Below are 20,779 nucleotides of genomic sequence, written 5' to 3' on the forward strand. Positions count from 1 at the left end.
CCTGCCGTCTTCCTTTGGACTGAAAGAAACTGCAGAGTTTAATTTTGGTAAATTACCTTCTGGAAGTGGCGTTTCTCTTCCTTCAAAGCGACGTAAGCGGTCCTTAGCTCCTGCATGACATCTTCCCTTTCCAGGAGGCTACAATTCAGTTTCCACGGCCCCGGGCCATGCGGAAAGTTTTGGCCAAGGGATCCCTGGAAGTGAACCGCCCTGTGTTCTGAGAAGAAGCACGGGACCAATGTGTACTTCTCGGCTGTCACTGCTCTGGAGACGAAGACGAAGTTGATCCGGGAGCGGGTTGAGCCGTCGGACCGGCTCCAGGTGTAGTTGGCCAAGCCCATCCTGGTAGTCCCCGCCACGTCCGACAGGGAAGCTTCTGTCACTATTTCCCTGAGCAGCTTGGATGTGGTGTCCAGTCTGGCGAATGTGCCAGAGCTGCGTCCATCCTCCTCAAGGGGGCAGTTGAAGTCTCTGGCCATCACCACCGCCCTGGAAGTTGGGGCCGCAGGGTCTGGAAAAGGTCCAAGCTCTTGTTCTTCCCAGAAGGTGCGTACACGCAGATGAGCCAGACAGGCTCCCCCGCCCACGAGCCGTCAACGACCAGCTGCCAGATGCAGACAAGCTCCCGGACGGAGTCCAGCGTGAAACGGTTCCCCCTGACAAGGACGCCGATCCCCGCGGCCTTGTTCTTGCCACCTCCCGACCAGTAGGAGGGGCCGTAAGACCACTGTTTGCCCAGGTGGCGGAAGTTTCTGGAAAAAGCCTTTCCAGCGCTCTTTGGCAGCCGCAAAACCCCACCTCTGAATGTCCCATTGAACTTTATGACCAACTTGATATTCCACTCTCCGCACAACTGTCTGGGGTAGAGACATCTTATTATTATGAATGAGGTCCCAACGCGCTTTCCAAATTTCAAATTTAACAAAACTGAGTATAATAATTAAAAGGAGTCTCAATACATTTGAAAAACAATGTAAACCAGTAAATGAAAAAATAATAGGATAGGTCAAAATTACTTGCAACCCACTCCTATGCAGAAAACCTTCCGTCTCCTGCCATACTTGGGAAACCCATAGACATTCCCAGAAAACATGCTTTATGGTCTCCTCATCATTACACTGTAGGTGTGGGCACACCGGAGACCTAGAAAGTTTATGTCTGTAGAGCCTCTGTCTTACTGAAACTCTTTCCCATAGCAACAGCCAGTTCAAGTCCTTCTGACGATTGTCCATTTGTTTTGGTTGAGCTTGTTTCCATACTGTTGCTGTGATCGCCACTACAGATGGATACTGTGATTCATACTGTGCCCGTACTGACTGATACAAAATCTTTTGTGATTTCACTATAGTGACATCTTGAAAGGCAGGATATTTCATTTTCATGATTTCCAACTGTTGATAATGCCATGGGCGGTCTTTAGCATGGGGAACATTATTTGAACGCGATGAAATCTTAAGAAGATCCTCACAGCATAGTCGAACAAAATATTTATGCTTTACCTTCTCTTAGATCATCAGAGTTTGACACACAGTAGCGTAGTAAATGCAGTCCAGTTTTAGCTGAAAATCAATGACACCCCGGCCTCCCGTATCCACTGACTTCTCCATGTCTACTCTCCTTACCGATTCATATTTCCCTCCCCAAATAAAATAAAAAATTATCTTCTTTAAATGTCTACCAAAAATTCTTGGCAGTGGATAAACCATCCCCAAGTAAGTACAAAGTGGCAAGACCTCTACTTTGAGAACTAAACTCTTGCCCACGAATGAGAGGTGACGTGTGGTCCACCGGCCCAAACGTTGTTTAATTTTGGCGAGTCTTTCCTCCCAATTTCTTTGTGCACTTTATTCTCTATAAAAATTAACTCCCAAGATTTTAATATTATCAAGTTGAACCGTGAGTCCATCTAAGGAATCCGTTCTCTCTCTCCATTTTCCTAACCACATCATTGAGGACTTCTGTTTATTGATCTTGGATCCCGTTGCTTTTTCAAAATTGTCAAAAATTTTTAAACAGTTGTGGACTTCGTCCTCCTCAGTGGCGACTAGTGTGAAATCATCTGCATATTGTATGGTTTTGACTGTCTCACCGCCCCCACCCGGAAGGAGTAGGTCTCTGATGGTGAAATCATTCTGTACCTGCGCAGCTACCACCTCAATATACAAAACATAGAGCAGAGGTGACAGTGGGCAACCTTGTCGTACCCCGGAGCACTGTGGTACCAAGGTACTCATATGTCCATTAACACTGACCACACTACCGACATCAGCATACAAAATGCGGAGCCAGCGTAACATATGGCCTGCAAAACCCATTTTATAAAGAACCCTAAACAGGAACTGATGGTTTACCTTATCAAAAGCCTTTTCCTGATCCAGAGCAACCAATATCATTGGCACTGTCCTTTGCGATGCCCAAGCACAAATGTCTCGTACCAAGGAAAGACTCCAGTGTATCGTACGCCCAGGAACCCCACATGTCTGATCAGGATGAAGAAAACTTGGCAAAACTTTACGAATACGTAGTGCCAACAACTTTGCTAACAACTTGTAATCAAAGGTCAGCAAGGTAATAGGATGGCAATTTGCCAAATCCGCTGCATCACCCTTCTTGTATATCAAGGTTATAACCCCTTTTCGCATTGTAAGGGTGAGTTTGCCTGTGGCAAAGACCTCCTCATAAACTTGCAGCAACGATGGACCTACAGTTTGTCAGTGCGCTTTATAAAATTCTTTTGGTAGACCATCGATGCCGGGGACTTTTCCATCAGCCATTGTATCCAAAGCTATCGACAGCTCCTGCAAAGTTAGTGGTGCATTTAGTTGGTTTGATTCTATGTCAGTGACCTCTACTGCTCGTACAAAAAGTTCTCCCGTATCATGCACCATCTTCCCTCCGAATAACTGCTGATAAAAATGGTGGGCTATGTGTAACATGTCTTCAATGTCCGTGACATGAAAATCTTGCGAATTTTTGAGCTTTGGAATCATCTTCCTCTGTTGTCGTTGTTTGACCGATTGAAAGAAAGGGGAGGACATAACTTCGTCATTTTCTTTAAATGTCATCCTGGTTTTTACAAAATATCGATTTGCCTTATCGACCATTTTCTTGGAAAGTTTTTCCTTGAGGCTTTTAATCACCTGCATATCGTAATCGTGACCATTATTAAACAGAATATATTCATGGGCAAGCCGCTCTTGTAGCCGACTAACATCTCTCTGTTCTCTGCGCGCTTTCTGTCGCCCATAATAAATGGAAAACAACTGGATTTTATGTTTCAAGTGTTCCCACCACTCCAAAGAAGTGGAAAACCGCACTTGATGAGTGAGCTGCTGCTGTATTCATCGTAAACTCCCCATCTAACAACAAGGACACATTCCGTTTCCAGAAACCCCTCCCCCACCGCACTCCCAGTACACTCAGCGTGCAATTGAGCATAGAGTGGTCAGAAAACCAAACAGGTACCACTTCGCTACTCACTACTTGGACTGAACGGGAGACAAAAAGGAAATCCAGTCGATGCCTAATTCCTCTTGAGTTACTCCAGGTGTATCCCTTTGCTGAAGGGGAGCAAATCCTAAAACCATCTTTCAAAAGGTAATTGCCCACCAAGCGGTCTAACTTTGGGCCCGTATAATCTTGTCCTTCACCTTTATCTTTATCAACATTGAAATCCCCTCCAAATATTACCAATCTGTCCGTGACCAAACAGGGTTCCAAAACCTCCAATAGAGCAGCTCGCTGCTTTTTGTTTGGTGGTGCATACACATTTATAAGGCGATAAAAGGTCCCATCCTTTGCCACGTCCACCAACAGCACTCTCCCCAGCACCACTATAGTTGGAGGGCCAATCGTCCACTCATGCCCCCGGAACAAAATACCCAGCCCGCTAGAGAAAACCCCCACCACAGCCCATAGAGATGGCCCTCACTTCCAATCCCTGGAAAAGCTATGCACATCAATTGCTGATTTAAGATGGACCTCTTGCAAAAAGCATAGTTGGAAAGGAACATTTCTTAGCCAGAGAAAGACCCCTTCCCTTTTTGGTTTCCCCTTCAAACCTCTAGCGTTTACAGTCACACAAGTCAAACTATGTGGCATTTCCTATGGCAAGGTATCGTAAACCACCCCCATCCTCTATCCCGGCCATGATGTCCAAGAAAACAACCATGGAGGCATTGTCTAAAAAGAGTTTGGCATTTGGTTCATGGAAATGAATCCCTACCAGATCGTCTCCATAGCCATCACACAAAGCAAGCGACTAGCCAAACAGCGGAACCGAGGGGTTTGGCATCGGAGTCTCCGGTACCTCAGTGATAGTAGTTACCACAGATTCCCCACCTGGTATATCCAAATCTTCTCCCTGATCCATCTCTTCCAAACCTTGTAAAGGAGCAAACCGATTGGTTGTAAGTTGAAGTTTCTCACTCGGTTCTTGTGCAGGCTCCAAAACCTCCCTGAGACATGCCTTTTTCTTCCGTTTGGTCAGTGGGGCACTCTCCCACAATTTATTCGTTGAAGTCGTCCTTGTCAAAACTGTTGTTGTTGCTGTATTCTGGGCAACACTAACAGTGTCACTGTCAATAAGATCAGCCACTTTGCTTTCAAAATCGTCAAAACTCGTTGCAGTCGGAGACATTTGTAAACCTGCCACAGCCAGCAGCTGACTCTGCTTCTCTTTCTCACAAACAGGCTAGTTTGCGGTCTGTTCTGTAGATAATCCATAGGATATCTCAGCATTGTCCTCAACCTCCTGCTCCGGCACATCGTTCCCTGTCCTAGGCCATTCCACTTCTTGCTCACTAACAGCAGCTTCATCTTCCTGGGGCTTTTGTTTGTCTGGACAAGCATGGTACAAATGATCCAACGTCTCGGATTTGGCCAGTCACTAGATTTGTGCCCAGCATTGTTGCAATTCCGGCAGATCATTACTGAACAATATCTGGCTACATGTCCATCCAATTTGCATTTGCCGCATCTCGTGGGCATACCTCCATAGAAAAGATAGCCCTTATTTGGTCCTAGGGAAAAGTAGGATGGTGGGTGAGTCAGGCCATCCACAGAAGAAGAATCCTTTTTCAGCTGAACTTTGTATTGCCTACGTCCATTCCAGACCCCTTCGTCATCTGTCACACACCTAAGGAAAAAAAACGCTGTAGCATATCTCCTCAAGAAGGCCATGACTTCATTATCCTCCACCCAGGGATTAAACATATGGACCCAGGGATTAAACATATGGACTGTGACAACTTTCCAGGCTCTTCTCCACAATGGCTGTACTTTGAAATGTGACAAGGTCGCCATCTGGTGACATGCCTGAAGCATTTTCCACGCAAAGTCTAAAGACGCTGCTGATTCAAAAGTAACATCAAAAAAAGACCCATAATCTCCATCTTGTATGCAAAGCACCATTTGAATGTCCACTGCCAAAACGTGTTGTAAAACTTTGTCTTTAAACTCCCGACGAGTAAAATAATTCAAATCTGCATTAATCTTCTGAATAAATCGCAATGTATTTCTCACTCCCATGTACGACAAATCATTTACCTTTTCTGCCATCATCAAAACCCCTTTTTCAGGTTCTGCACTTTTCGTCCCCTCCAGAATTTCAGTATGTCTGGTAGGCAAGCGAGAAGGGTCGCGCGACTTACATGACTAAGATACTACACTTACACTTAATCTTAGCCAAAAGGCCAAGAAGTGATGCCACAAACTCCCCAGGCCAGCCAGCCCCACCGTCTTGCCCATGTGTCAGCTGCATGGTAAGCATCAAATTGGCAGGAGGAAGCAGCTGCCCTAAACAAGCGCTAAGACATGAACCCATGTTACATCCCAAGTCCTCGTGACAAAAGTGGCCCACCTTGGAGCCAAGGCCTGATACAAAACCCAAGGGTTGCCACAATAGTGAAAAAACTTTCGGAGTTGCACGGAAACGAGGTAGCCGATACAGATGGGAGTAGGCGCGGGGGAGGGGAACAGTCATTTGATCCCTTTGGGTAGGGGGTGGGATTTGGGGGAGGCAGAGTAGACCAGGCAAGGAAGAAGACAGCTTAACACCACCATCTCCTCCCCTAGATGCCCACAAAACAAAGGAGACGTCAGTGAAGAGCGGTGACGAGCTAGATATCCCTTGAGACACCACGTTCACACCTGTTGCAGATGGAAGATGAAAAGGAGAAAGCACATCCTGGCCTGCCCGTGTGAACAAGGCCTCGAACACAGGGGGCGCTGCAGCGACATCAGACAGCCAGCAGGACTGCTTCGTGGTTTCTGGGAGCTTACAGAAGGCTGTAATAAGGCTTCCTGCTAGCGGTATAGGCTTGGTCGTCCGACACTACTTCACTCACCCCACAACAGCGGCTTTCTAATTCCGAGCCGAGCCTGATATCTGTTGGAATGCTGGAAGTGCTAAAAGCAATAGCGGCCTACAGGCACGCATGAATTTTTTTTATTTAATTAATTAATTATTCAGTTAATTAATTAAATCAGTCCTGCTCTGGCTAGAGTTTCTTTCCCTTCCCTCATAGTAGCCAATCCCCAGCCAAGGCTGCTTGTCTTGTTTTATACCAATAAAGGAGAAAGTGCACCGCTCCTGGAAGTACTGCAATACCAGGTCGATGCGTGGAGTGGACAGAGCAATCCCCTATTCTATCTCCCTGTTCCAAAAATCAATTTAATATATGGTCCCCAGATAGGGGATGTATCAGATATTAAACTGATAAGAACAGATTTTTTTTTTTTTTGAAAAAATATACTTTATTTACATATATGTTTGGGTAATATATATAAAAAACAGTCTAGTAGTCTTACAATCTATACCAATCTACAAATTCAAATAGAAACGACTGTATACAGCTATAGTCTCATACAGTCTTTCATTATACATTACCTACAACACCTTATTTACATATACAAGGGTAATTTGTATATAAACAACACAATCTTTACAATCTTACATGCCATATTAAGTGTTTTGTTAATTTTCTATTACATTCAAAGCAGCGTTCCACATTCTATTACTATTTACAAGTTAATGCAGTCTCGATTTGGTTTCCATCTCTGAGGCTTGTCCTCAAAGAGGGGGCTTTGCTGAAGGCTGCAGTAAAACTATAGTTACATTAATGAACCTCTTGCAGAGAGAGAGATGATCTTGCATATCCTCAGTTCTTCAAGAAGTTCAGGATAGAATAGTCTCGCAGGAGACTGCAGATGTATTTGCAGCAGTCCTGGATTGTCATCCTTTCCCTCCTGAGAATGAGACAATCCTGGCAATCCATAGAAATCTATCAGATAGTAAACTTAAACAAAATTAAATAAGCATGCGTGGACTGGGGGTAGATCTTGGCAGGATGCTTGTCACAACAGGGACTTGTCTAGGTTAGTAGTACTTAGGCTCTGCAATACCAGGATACATTCAGGAGTTTCTTTTCTCTTTTCTAGACCACTGTTCCCAAACATCTGTTCAATATTCTACAGACAACCTCAGATGAGCAAGTCTATCAGATACCAAAATGACAGGAACAAGACCATACAGTGGTGTGAAAAACTATTTGCCCCCTTCCTGATTTCTTATTCTTTTGCATGTTTGTCACACAAAATGTTTCTGATCATCAAACACATTTAACCATTAGTCAAATATAACACAAGTAAACACAAAATGCAGTTTTTAAATGATGGTTTTTATTATTTAGGGAGAAAAAAAATCCAAACCTACATTGCCCTGTGTGAAAAAGTAATTGCCCCCCTGTTAAAAAATAACCTAACTGTGGTGTATCACACCTGAGTTCAATTTCCGTAGCCAACCCCAGGCCTGATTACTGCCACACCTGTTTCAATCAAGAAATCACTTAAATAGGAGCTGCCTGACACAGAGAAGTAGACCAAAAGCACCTCAAAAGCTAGACATCATGCCAAGATCCAAAGAAATTCAGGAACAAATGAGAACAGAAGTAATTGAGATCTATCAGTCTGGTAAAGGTTATAAAGCCATTTCTAAAGCTTTGGGACTCCAGCGAACCACAGTGAGAGCCATTATCCACAAATGGCAAAAACATGGAACAGTGGTGAACCTTCCCAGGAGTGGCCGGCCGACCAAAATTACCCCAAGAGCGCAGAGACGACTCATCCGAGAGGTCACAAAACACCCCAGGACAACGTCTAAAGAACTGCAGGCCTCACTTGCCTCAATTAAGGTCAGTGTTCACGACTCCACCATAAGAAAGAGACTGGGCAAAAATGGCCTGCACGGCAGATTTCCAAGACGCAAACCACTGTTAAGCAAAAAGAACATTAGGGCTCATCTCAATTTTGCTAAGAAACATCTCAATGATTGCCAAGACTTTTGGGAAAATACCTTGTGGACTGATGAGACAAAAGTTGAACTTTTGGAAGGCAAATGTCCCGTTACATCTGGCGTAAAAGGAACACAGCATTTCAGAAAAAGAACATCATACCAACAGTAAAATACGGTGGTGGTAGTGTGATGGTCTGGGGTTGTTTTGCTGCTTCAGGACCTGGAAGGCTTGCTGTGATAGATGGAACCATGAATTCTACTGTCTACCAAAAAATCCTGAAGGAGAATGTCCGGCCATCTGTTCGTCAACTCAAGCTGAAGCGATCTTGGGTGCTGCAACAGGACAATGACCCAAAACACACCAGCAAATCCACCTCTGAATGGCTGAAGAAAAACAAAATGAAGACTTTGGAGTGGCCTAGTCAAAGTCCTTACCTGAATCCAATTGAGATGCTATGGCATGACCTTAAAAAGGCGGTTCATGCTAGAAAACCCTCAAATAAAGCTGAAATACAACAATTCTGCAAAGATGAGTGGGCCAAAATTCCTCCAGAGCGCTGTAAAAGACTCATTGCAAGTTATCACAAACGCTTGATTGCAGTTATTGCTGCTAAGGGTGGCCCAACCAGTTATTAGGTTCAGGGGGCAATTACTTTTTCACACAGGGCCATGTAGGTTTGGATTTTTTCTCCCTAAATAATAAAAACCATCATTTAAAAACTGCATTTATTGTTTACTTGTGTTATATTTGACTAATGGTTAAATGTGTTTGATGATCAGAAACATTTTGTGTGACAAACATGCAAAAGAATAAGAAATCAGGAAGGGGGCAAATAGTTTTTCACACCACTTTATAAAAACTGCAAAATTAAATAAACATGCGTGGACTGGGGGGGTAGATCTTTGTAGGACGCTTGTCACGAATGGGGCTTGTCTAGGTTAGTGGTACTTATTGCGAAAAAAAAAATAGCATGTAGACTGGAAAACTAGGAAAGGTGGTAGAAAGAAGAAGAAGGAAAGAAGCAAACAGAAAAGAGAAAAAAAATGTGTCATAAAAATTCACAAAAGGTCCTTATTTGCATAAAGTAGTTGAAGTGATCTGTGATTGGCCAGTTCAGGCATTGATTCAAAATGATCTGTGATTGGCTGGTGCTGGGAGTAACTTAGAGTAATCTTCGATTGGCTGGCTCAGGCAGGGATTTAGGTATGTATGTATCTTTCCTTTGGTTAATGGTGTGTGGGGACATTTTGAACTACTCCTGGGTGCTCTGCAATACCAGGATGAGACCTGGGTCCCGGGGGTGAAACCCCTCTTTCCTGGACAACTTTTCCCAAACATCTGTTTAATATTTTACAGACAAGGAAATCTATCAGATAGTAATCTGCAACTCAGTCAACACCAAGAAGCAAGATTAAATAAACATGCGTGGACTGGGGAGTAGATCTTGGAAGAACAAACAGAAAGGAGAAAAAAATGTGTCATAAAAATTTGCATAAAGTAGTTGAAGTGATCTGTGATTGGCCAGTTCAGGCACTGATTCAAAATGATCTGTGATTGGGAGTTGGTCTCGTCTGATGCGAGAGATGGACGTCTGAAGTGGAGCTCCGCTAGCAGCGGAGTTGTTTTCATATTATTTGATTATTATCCTGAGATATCCTGTATCTATTCAACCCAAGGAGACTGCTACAGTATATATGTATGCACATATAAACATGGCCAGCAAGAAAGGGAGTCCAAAAGAATTGAAAACTAAAGCTGCACCCAAGCTAAGATCAGCAAGCCCTAGCTCAAGATACGGCCTTTCAGAGAGAGACCTGGAGCAGCTGGGCGAAAGTACAGACTCTTCGGGACCAAGGTCCGCTACATCGTCGCCGGCTGAGAGTGAAAAGGGGAGCGAATATATACGATCATGAGTGCAGATCTCGATAGCTCGCCGATCGGAGAAGAACACCTGAAACTGAAAAAGGCCTTACAGTTCGCAATCTCAATTACACCACGCGAGCCGGGAATAGCGGGGACATCGGCTACAGTAGAGCTTGACGCTTCACCTACGGTACAAGAAAGCACAATTGAAATGTCTACACTGCAGGTGATGTTCGCTGAGCTCATACAAGATATAAAGAAAACCGAGAAGGCAAATGAGAAAGCAAGGACAAAGGCACATGAGAGACTAAAACAGGAATTGAAACAGGAGATGCTGGTATTGAAACAGGAATGGCAACAAGCAAATGAAATGCAGCGGCAGGAGTTGCAACAAGCAAACGAAACGCATCGGCTGATGCTCCAACAGTCAAATGAAAGGCTGCGACAAGAAATCCAAGTGGAGATGCGACTGATGCTGGGTAAAATTGAAACGCTTACTGATCAATTGGAGGATCTCAAGGAGACATTTACGACTAGGATTGAATTAGTCGAAAATGTAGCTACCAGTGTTGAAGAAAAAGCAGAAAATGTCAGCTCTGAATGCAAAAAAACTCGGAGACAGACTGGCTGCTTTGGAAGATGGTAGTAGAAGGTATAATGTCAGAATTGAAGGTCTGCCTGATAATCGAGAAAGTTCAAACCCGGTGAAATTCGCAGCTGAACTTTTTTCTAAAATAATCGGGGACGACTTTAAAGCAGAATCTGAGATAGCAGTGGCTTATCGCGTATGCGGATTAAACACCGTTAGACCCAGACAAAGGTCTTTTATAGTTCGTTTTGAACGATTAGCATTTAAGCTAGAGGTGATGGCACTCCTCAGAAACAAGGAAGATATTACATTTGAAAATAACCACATTCGTATCTTCCCTGACTTCTCTCCAGCAACAGCTACTAAACGTGCAGCCTTCTACAACATCAAACAGTGGTTACGGCAAGCCAGCGTCAAATACAGCCTCTTGTATCCGGCAAAACTGAAAGTGGAATGGCAGGGTCAATTCTATGTCTTCGCTAGCAAGGAAGAAGCAGAAAAGGAATTAAGAAAGCTGATCGTGGGACTATTCTGATACATAATAGTGAGTCATGGCGGTTAATGATAAAGCAAGGATTAATAATGTACTGTCTGATCTATTCGTTTTAAAATACGGGTTTTTATCAGCATATATTCTCATTATTACTTAGTATTACTAGGGCGCTATCTGTTTATGTTTTATTGTGCTTAAGTACTTTTTCTTTCTTTTTCTAATTATTTCATCTCTACCCTAAACGAGACTGTTCAATATCATACCCTTGGTTTATTGTTATTGCTATTACTGCATTAAGACTTGTTATGCTTATTCTGGGCACATCTTTAACACCATCACCCGGGTTTATTATCTGGGTGTATCATCTTAATGCACTAAAATTGCTAAAGACTATATATATATATATATATTAAGTGCAAAATTCTTTTTTTCTTTTTTAAAGACTATATTGGTAATAGATATCTCTATCTTTTAACCCTGAAACGCTGCTGCATTGGTGGCTTGTTTTGCTTTGGACGTGCTCTGTCTCTGGGTATGTCAGAGGACTGGGACTGTGTGAAGTGGGTTTTAGCCTCACTTGGGGAGGCAAAAAGGGAGGGTGGGGGGTTAAGGGGGGAGAGAAAGAGAGCAGGCTTGATCTATACCTAATCTATTAATCTTTATAATTATAACTACCAACGTAATAATAAGCTGCATGGCAACAACTCTAGGGGAAATAGGAAATTAAGGCCGAAGCTGTCTCACTTCCAGTTAAAACTATAAAATGACATCAAAAACTCAGTGTCTCCATGATGGGATAGTTAACCTCGTAAGCTGGAATGTTAAAGGCCTGAATCACGAATTAAAAAGAAAGAAAGTACTCTCTCACCTAACAGGTCTAAATGCTAAAATAGTATTTTTACAGGAGACCCACTTACTAAGCAAGGATCAGTTCCGGCTGCAAAAAGACTAAACTGGCCAAATGTTCCATTCTAGTTTTACGAAGAAAACTAGAGGTGTGGGAATTCTCATACACAGAACAGTACCATTTGTAGCATCAGATGTAGTATTGGATCCTGAAGGGAGATATGTAATGGTCATGGGAGACTTATCTAACTGTAAAATGAATTTGATAAATGTTTATGCACCTAATGTTGATGATAAGGAATTTATACAAAATTTATTTGCATCCATTCCAGTCCATGTACTTTTTGGTATTTGAAACTTGATTTTAGAAGCAAAAACGAAAATGAAAGTAATTTTCAGATTTTGATTTAAGAATAAAACGAGGGAAAATAAGGTATTTTTTAATTCTATGGCAACAAACAGCAGTCAAAAACTTATAATTACATATATTTTTCTGGATTTATTTGTGATTCAGATAATGAAAGTGTAATAGCTCAAAAACAACAAAACAGACACAATTTCGCTGTCGGAAACTGTAAGTATTTCTTCTTCTGCGCGATTTTTGATGACACGTGCAAACAGTCCTCCTCACAACACATCGAACAACGGCCTTGAAGTTACACTGGCATCAGCAGAGGATGGACCATTACATTGTTCTTCGGAACAGTAAAAGAGTGACACTCAGCGACGAGGACATGACTGCAGGAAAACTGAGTTGCATCTTTCAGGTAAAAATCCAAACTTTGCTTCACTGATGTAGCAGCTCTTTTATGAACGTTATTGTTATTACTTACTGTGAAACAGCTAACATTTGGTGATTTCATTCACTAATACTAAGTCTGGCAATTTTTATAGTGCTAGCATTTTGAATGTGTGTAAATGTTTGAATGGTTGCTGATTGACAAGTGTAGCACATGTTAAGAAAACTTTCTGTAAATTACGTTGCTCTCCTAACGTGTTACATTTGTGCGCACTGTTAATACTCATAACATTTACTAGCTATAGTAGCCGGTAAAAGTCAATGAGCAACCATTCAAAATGCTAGCACTCTAAAAATTGCCAGACTTAGTGTTAGTAAATGAAATCTATAAATGTTAGCTGTTTCACAGTAAGTAACATCAATAACATTCATAAAAGTACTGATAGATCAATGAAGCAAAGTTTGCAAAGCTTGTATTTTTACTGGAAAGATGCAACTCAGTTTTTCTGCAGTCATGTCCTCGTCCCAGAGTGTCACTCTTTTACTGTTCTGAAAAACAACGTAATGGTCCATCCTCTGCTGATGCGTAACTTCGAGGCCGTCGATCGATGTGTTGTGAGGAGGAATGTTTGCACGTGTCGTCAAAAATCGTGCAGAAGTACTTTAGGTTTCCGAAAAAGAAATGCGTCTGTTTTGTTGTTTTTGAGCTATTACACTTTAATTATTTGAATCAAAAATAAATCTAGAAAGTATGTGTAATTTTAAGTGTATGACTGTAATTTTTTTTACCACAGAATTTAAAAAATACCTTTTTTCCCTCATTTTATTCTTTAATCAGAAATCAAAATCTGAAAATTCCTTTCATTTTCGTTTTTTTGTTTTTGCTTCTAAAATGAAATTTCAAATACCAAAAAGTACACAGACCCATTCCCAATCTGAACACTCATAAAGTTATAATGGCTGGGGACTTTAATTGTATTCTAAATTCACTTTTAGATAGGACTTCCTCCACAGGCGTAACGGCATCTAACACCGCAAAGATAATTACAAAGTTTATAACTGATCACAACTTATCAGACCCCTGGAGGTTTTTAAAACCAAATTCAAGAGCATATTCTTTTTACTCACCAGTACATCATTGCTACTCAAGGATTGATTACTTCTTTATAGACAATAACTTCTTGCCTAAGATTAAATCTTGCAAATACAATGCTATTGTTATTTCTGACCATGCACCTATGATCTTGGAGCTAAAATTACTAAACCCCATACACTCACCCGCAGATGGCTCAACCCGCTTCTATTAGCTGACGAGAATTGTATGAATTTATATCCAAACAAATCAAATTCTTTCTAGAGACAAATACATCAACCGAGATCTCTGCAGAAATACTCTGGGAAACTCTCAAGGCCTTCTTAAGAGGACAGATTATCTCCTACCTTTCCCACAGAAATATAATCCAAAGCCAAGAAAGTAGCAGAGATAAAAAGCGAAATTACTAAAATAGATGAAGAACATGCCAGACTACCAAGCGAGACTCTACATAGGAGGAGGCAGGCTCTACATTCAGAATTAAATCTCTTGACAACTAAAGAAACTGAACAACTAATCTACAAATCCAGACATCATTATTATGAACATGGAGAGAAAGCTAATAAGCTTTTAGCTCAACAAATTCACAAGCAAGAAGTGCAGCGCAATCTCGTAATCACCAACACGAACGGAGATAAAATCATGAACACAAAAATATAATGCACACTTTCAGAGACTACTATAAATCCCTATATACTACTGAGTTTAAAGAAGACAATACACAATCTAATGCATTTCTGGATACATTACAGATACCACAAATAGACGCTTTTAGTGTGGAGGAACTTGATAAACCTCTGCATTATCAGAATTACTAGATGCTATAAAGTCACTCCAAGGTGGAAAGCAGCAGGCCCTGATGGCTACCCTGCAGAATTTTACAAGAAATTCTCCGCTCAGCTAGCTCCCTCCTATTAGCAACATTTACAGAAGCCAGAGATAACCAATCTCTTCCACAAACCTTTGCCAAGCACTAATCACTGTTTTCCAAAACAAAATAAGGACTTATTACAATGTGCATCATACAGACCAATTTCACTTCTGAATAACGACGTTAAAATACTCTCTAAAATCATAGCTAGAAGGATGGAGAAAGTGCTCCCTCGTAATATCACAAGACCAAACTGGATTTATTAGGGGCCGACACTTATCTTCAAATCTTCGACGCCTGTTTAATGTAATATACTCACCAACTAAATCAAACACCCCAGAAATATTATTATCATTGGATGCAGAAAAAGCATTCGACATGATTGAATGGAAATACCTTTTACTACATTGGAGAAGTTTGGGTTTGGCCCAACATTTGTGCATGGATTAAATTACTGTATACTAACCCAGAAGCTTCAGTTTGCATCAATAACATTTGCTCAGACTACTTTAAACTAGAACGTGGCACTAGACAAGGATGCCCTTGTCACCGCTGCTGTTTGCATTGCCATTGAACCACTGGCAATACATTGTCGAAATACTGATCAGATAAAGGGGATTAGCAGAGAAGGACTGGAACAGAAAATCTCATTATATGCAGATGATATGGTACTGTATATATCGGACCCAGAAAATTCTGTGCCTGCAGTCTTAGCAGCACTCACAGAATTTCAAAAGATCTCTGGTCTCAGAATTAATCTGAATAAAAGTGTACTCTTTCCAGTGAATTCTCAAGCATATAATATTAGATTAGATACCCTACCTTTTATCATTGCAGAACAGTTTAAATACCTCGGGTAAACATCACAAGTAAACATAAAGCTCTTTATCAACAAAATTTCGCGTCTGCATGGAAAAAATTAAACAAGACTTGCATAGATGGTCAACCCTTCATCTCACACTAGCTGGAAGAATTAACACTGTTAAGATGAATATTCTTCCTAAGCTCCTTTTTATTTCAAAACATCCAATATACATTAATAAATCATTCTTTAAGCAATTAGATTCAACAATAACCTCATTTATTTGGAATTCAAAACATCCACGCATCAAAAGAGCGACCCTACAAAGACAAAAGGCAGAAGGCGGCATGGCTCTACCTAACTTCCAGTTTTATTACTGGGCAGCAAATATACAGGCGATAAGAACCTGGACACAAATAGAAGAACATACACAGGCTTGGACCGCAATAGAAGTAAAATCCTGCAGTACTTCTTTGTATTCCTTGCTCTGTGCTCCAATAAACACACGTTATCGGCAATATACTAATAACCCAATTGTGCTCCACTCACTTAGAATCTGGAACCAATGTAGAAAGCATTTTAAGACGGAGAAGCTTCTATCTGTGGCACCCCTGCAAGAGAACCACCTCTTTCAACCTTCACAAACATATGCAGTTTTTAATATCTGGAAAAATTTGGAATTAACTTGCTTAGAGATCTTTATATAGACAACATCTTTGCATCCTATGAACAATTACATTCCAAATTTAACATTCCAGCTGCACATTTCTTTCACTATCTTCAAATCAGGAACTTTATTAAACAGAACCTTACAGATTTTCCTCATCTTGCACCCTCATCCATGCTGGAAAAAATATTGCTCAATCTTAAGGACTTAGACTCCATCTCTACAATATATAAAATCATTTTACAATCCCTCCTTTCAAAGATCCAAGAGGTCACTGGAAAAAAGATCTCTCAATTAATATATCAGAAAAGGAGTGGAAAGTAGCAATGCAGAGAATTCACTCGAGCTCCATATGTGCAAAGCAAACAATTATACAACTCAAAATTATATATCGAGCACATCTGTCTCGACTAAAACTCTCCAAAATGTTTCCAGGGCATGATCCAACCTGTGAACGTTGCAACCAAGTTCCAGCCTCACTGGGTCACATGTTCTGGGCCTGCACCAAATTAACATTATTCTGGACAAAAAGGAACCCCTCTTTTCTTGACCAATTTTTCACAAACATCTGTTCAATATTCTACAGACTAGTGATGGGTTGTTCTTGAACGATTCGTTCATTTTGAACGAATCTTTAATGTGACTCGGGAAGAACGAGTCATCTCGTTGGAGTGATTTGTTCAGTCGTGCATGCGCATTTGCGCAACTTCCTATAGTTTCTGTATTGAAATTGATTCACCTGTTACGAGTCTTCGAGTTTTTCGAGTTGTTCGTTCATCACGTGACAGCCCCATAAGCTTAACCAACTCAGTCTGAGCCGGAAACAGAATTGGTTAGTTCATCTCTTGAGTCTTCGGTTTTGAGTCGTTCATTTATCACATGACAGCCCCATAAGCTTAACCTATGCAGTCTGAGCTAGAAAGAGAAGTGAACGAAATGACTCAAAAAATGATTTGTTTATTTTGCTGAACAAGACTCAAAGATCCAAGTCAGTAAAATGATCCAAACTTCCCCTCAGTACCACAGACAACCAAGTCTATCAGATATCAAACTGACAGGAACAAGGCCATATAAAAACTAAAACCATTTTAAAATAAGAAGCTAGATTATTTTATTTTTTTTATTTATTTATTTTTTTTTTTTTTTAAAAAGTGGACTGGGGGGTAGATCTTTGCAGGACGCTTGTCACGAATGGGACTTGTATAGGTTAGTGGTACTTATTGTGAAAAAAAATAGCATGTAGACTGGGAAACTAGGAAAGGTGATAGAAAGAAGAAGGAAAGAAACAAACAGAAAGGAGAAAAAAATGTGTCATAAAAATTCACAAAAGGTCCTCATTTGCATAAAGTAGTTGAAGTGATCTGTGATTGGCCAGTTCAGGCATTGATTCAAAATGATCTGTGATTTGCTGGTGCTGACAGGGAGTGATCTGTGATTGGCTGGCACTGGGAGTGACTTAGAGTAATCTTTGATTGGCTGGCTGAGGCAGGGATTTAGGTATGTATGGTTGGATGTATCTATCTATCATTTCTTTTGTTAATGGATTGTGGGGATATCTTTATTTTGGACTGTATGCTTTGCTATACCAGGATCAGGCCCGAGTTCAGGGGGTGAAACCCCTTATTTCTGAACCATTTTTCACAAATATCTGTTTAACATTTAGCAGATAACCTCAGATGAGGAAGTCTATCAGATACAAAAAACCAGAACTCAGTCAACACCAAGATGGACGTTTGGACTGGACGAAGGGGGGGATAACTCGTGGAAAGACGCTTGTCACGAATGGGACTTGAAAATGGGTTTTTGTGATAAAGTAAGTTTTTATGCTAACAAAGCTCCTTTTAATTAATTAATATGCATCTTATCACTGATTGCATAATAATATAAAAACAATGTGAAGTGCCTCCACAAAAACTGAAGCGGCAAATTTGTGTCATTGTCAAAACTTTTGGCCACTATTGTAGTAAGAAAAAATGCCTTCAATATTGTGAAAGAGTCTTTATGGGAGTGTATAGAAGACCAATTAAATGTCTAAGCACGTTTTGGTATGTTCATTGCATGACTAAATGTCGATGGTATTATCCAAATAAAAATTAAAAATAGATTCCTTTTGAATTTAGTTTGGTTATAAGAATACTAGTTTGTGAATATGACACTTCAAACTTAAAACAATTTTTCATACAGTAGTGATATGAAGCAAATTTGGCAGCAAGTGAAAATAATTCACATAAAATAAAATTCTACCGAATTACTAGAATATACATTCATATGCAAAAATATATTGAGCCTTTAGCAATCAAAAGAAAAGAGGCAGATTCTTCCTCTGGTGGGGTAGGGAACTTTTAAATGTCACTCCTGCTGAGGATTTTGCTGTTATAAGAATGGCTGATTGCACAATACTGCAGGGCATGACATTTAAAACAACTTAACCAGTGCATTGACGTTATCAAATGATTTTTATTTACATGGTCAGCCACTAATAGGCTTGCTGGTGCCATTATTTGCACAAGTGCCTATGACGTTTGGGTTGCCTAAAGAGCTTTGTCTAGTGGCACTGATATAATTTTGTATAAATACATTTTACACTCAGTGAACCTCCTGACGCACTGATACCTTAAAAAGATTCTCTGATACAAAGAAGACCAGACTGATACAAAGGAACCCTATTGGAATTGGCTGACATTAAGTCTGGTGTTCCAGAAGCATCAGGTTTATGGCCGCTGATTTTTTAATATATATATTGTGAACGGCACCCGGGCACAGACAGGCGGACATGTTGTTTCTCAAACCACCACACGTTTATTTACAATATTTTACAATTAATTGGTCACAAAGACCCCCAAATAATGGTCACAAAGACCCCAGTCTATTTGGTCACCCAGACCCAGTTTAGTGCACAATACCCCCAAACAGTCCTGGCCACAAATGCCTTTCTTCGGGCCGCCTCCACTCTCCTCTTGCTTCGTCCTCCTTCCACCCGACTCCAGCCTCGAATGAAGGGAGACGGCCCCTTTTATACAAGTCCCGGATGAGCACCAGGTGTTCCCGGCATTCCTCTCTTGGCCACGCCCCAGCGTGGCGGAAGTGCCGGCTGTCCTCCCGGCTGCTCTCCGGGCGCCGTCATAAATCTTCCCCCCAGCACTTCCTGGTGTGGCGGAAGTGCTGGGGCAACAAGTCCCCAAGGCACTGGGGTGCCTCCTGGCGGTGACCACGGGCCCCTACAGGGAAAGGCTTCCATGCCCTTGACCCGTGGCCCCCAAAGCAACCCGGAAGGCAAACCCCACGTGATCCAGGCAGGGCTCTGACCCTTTTCCGGTCCCTCCTGGCGTCCCGGCCGGGTCATGGCCCCTGGCATCCCTGACAGTGCCCCACAGCCAGCGAAGACCTCTCGTGGGTAAGAGCGACCCGTCCCGCGAGGGCAGCAGAGCCCCGAAACGGGTCCCACTCGAGGATAGCCGGGTCCGGCCCCGCACTCCTAGCAGGGACAGGGGCGGAGACACAATCTGAGCACCAACCCATGGTGCATCCCTGTGCCTCGCACAGGTTGTGCTCCCCCCTTTTACCGGCACCCCGGGGCCTCCTCGATCGGCACCCCCTCCGAGACCTCCACGCCCCTTTGTTCCGAGCCACTCGTTCCCCCGTAGGCTCCTCCAGCTGTGAGCGCACCTGCGCACCAGCAGAGATCATTCCGCAGGACGGCCCGACATCAGAGGGCTGTTCCACCACGAAGAGGTTCCTTCAGCTCGCCCGGGTCCGTCCCTACAAAGAGAATACAGGGCAGAACCGCTGCCAAAGCACCCAGCTCGTGCCATGCACGGGCAGCGTTCCCCTCAAACACCCGGCACTTGCCCTGTCGGCATCCTCTCCGCGGCCTCCATGTCCCTCTCGATGATGGAGCCGCCGGCACCGCCTGCGCTCTCTCCGCCGGCCTCAGGGATTCCCTCTGCCGCTCCAGAGGGTGGCCAGCCGTACGCGCGTGCACCCAGCAACGCGTCTCACCGTGTTGGAGGAGGCGGCACCCAGCCGCTTAATCCTCCCTTCACTCTTGGACGCCTTGACGGTGTGCGACTCCGTATTAACCAACAGGAGCCCCTGTCCCGTCTGCGTCCCCTTCATATCGGAGGAATCGGCACCCAGCCCTTTATTCCTCCGTTCACTCTGGGACGCCATGCGGTTTGAGACTCCTTATGGAAAAGAAGGCGCCTCTGTCCCGTCTGCGTCCCTATAGTGCGGCGCAAGACCGCAGCCGACTCGGGCGGGCGCTAGGACCCGGGGCACTTAGCAGCCCGTGTCCATTCAGCGTCCTCTCGGACTCCCCCCTCGCCGCGAATACAGCCAGCGGCGCCGAACTCCTGTCGGAGGGCTGCTTACTCGGAACTGATCGTTAACATCACAGCCTTTTTCAACAGACCCTCCTGCATGCTGTACGGAGTCGGCTGTACTCACCGTCTCCGCCGTACCTCTCCGGCTGGAGATTCCAGCGTCGCGCCGTCCCGTTGTTGATCGAAACGTTTTCAGCGCC

At 42.7% G+C, this 20,779-nt stretch overlaps 1 long non-coding RNA gene and 1 pseudogene across 2 annotated transcripts in view; both read right to left on the reverse strand.

Annotated features, from left to right (window-relative positions):
• LOC120530381 overlaps nucleotides 1-20,779 on the reverse strand; it is a 194,509-nt gene that overhangs the window by 92,481 nt on the left and 81,249 nt on the right. The window lies entirely within an intron of this gene.
• Nucleotides 6,577-6,753, reverse strand: LOC120530421 (annotated as a pseudogene).

The sequence above is a fragment of the Polypterus senegalus genome, chromosome 5 (assembly GCF_016835505.1).
Source record: "Polypterus senegalus isolate Bchr_013 chromosome 5, ASM1683550v1, whole genome shotgun sequence".
In the NCBI taxonomy this organism is placed as follows: domain Eukaryota; kingdom Metazoa; phylum Chordata; class Cladistia; order Polypteriformes; family Polypteridae; genus Polypterus; species Polypterus senegalus.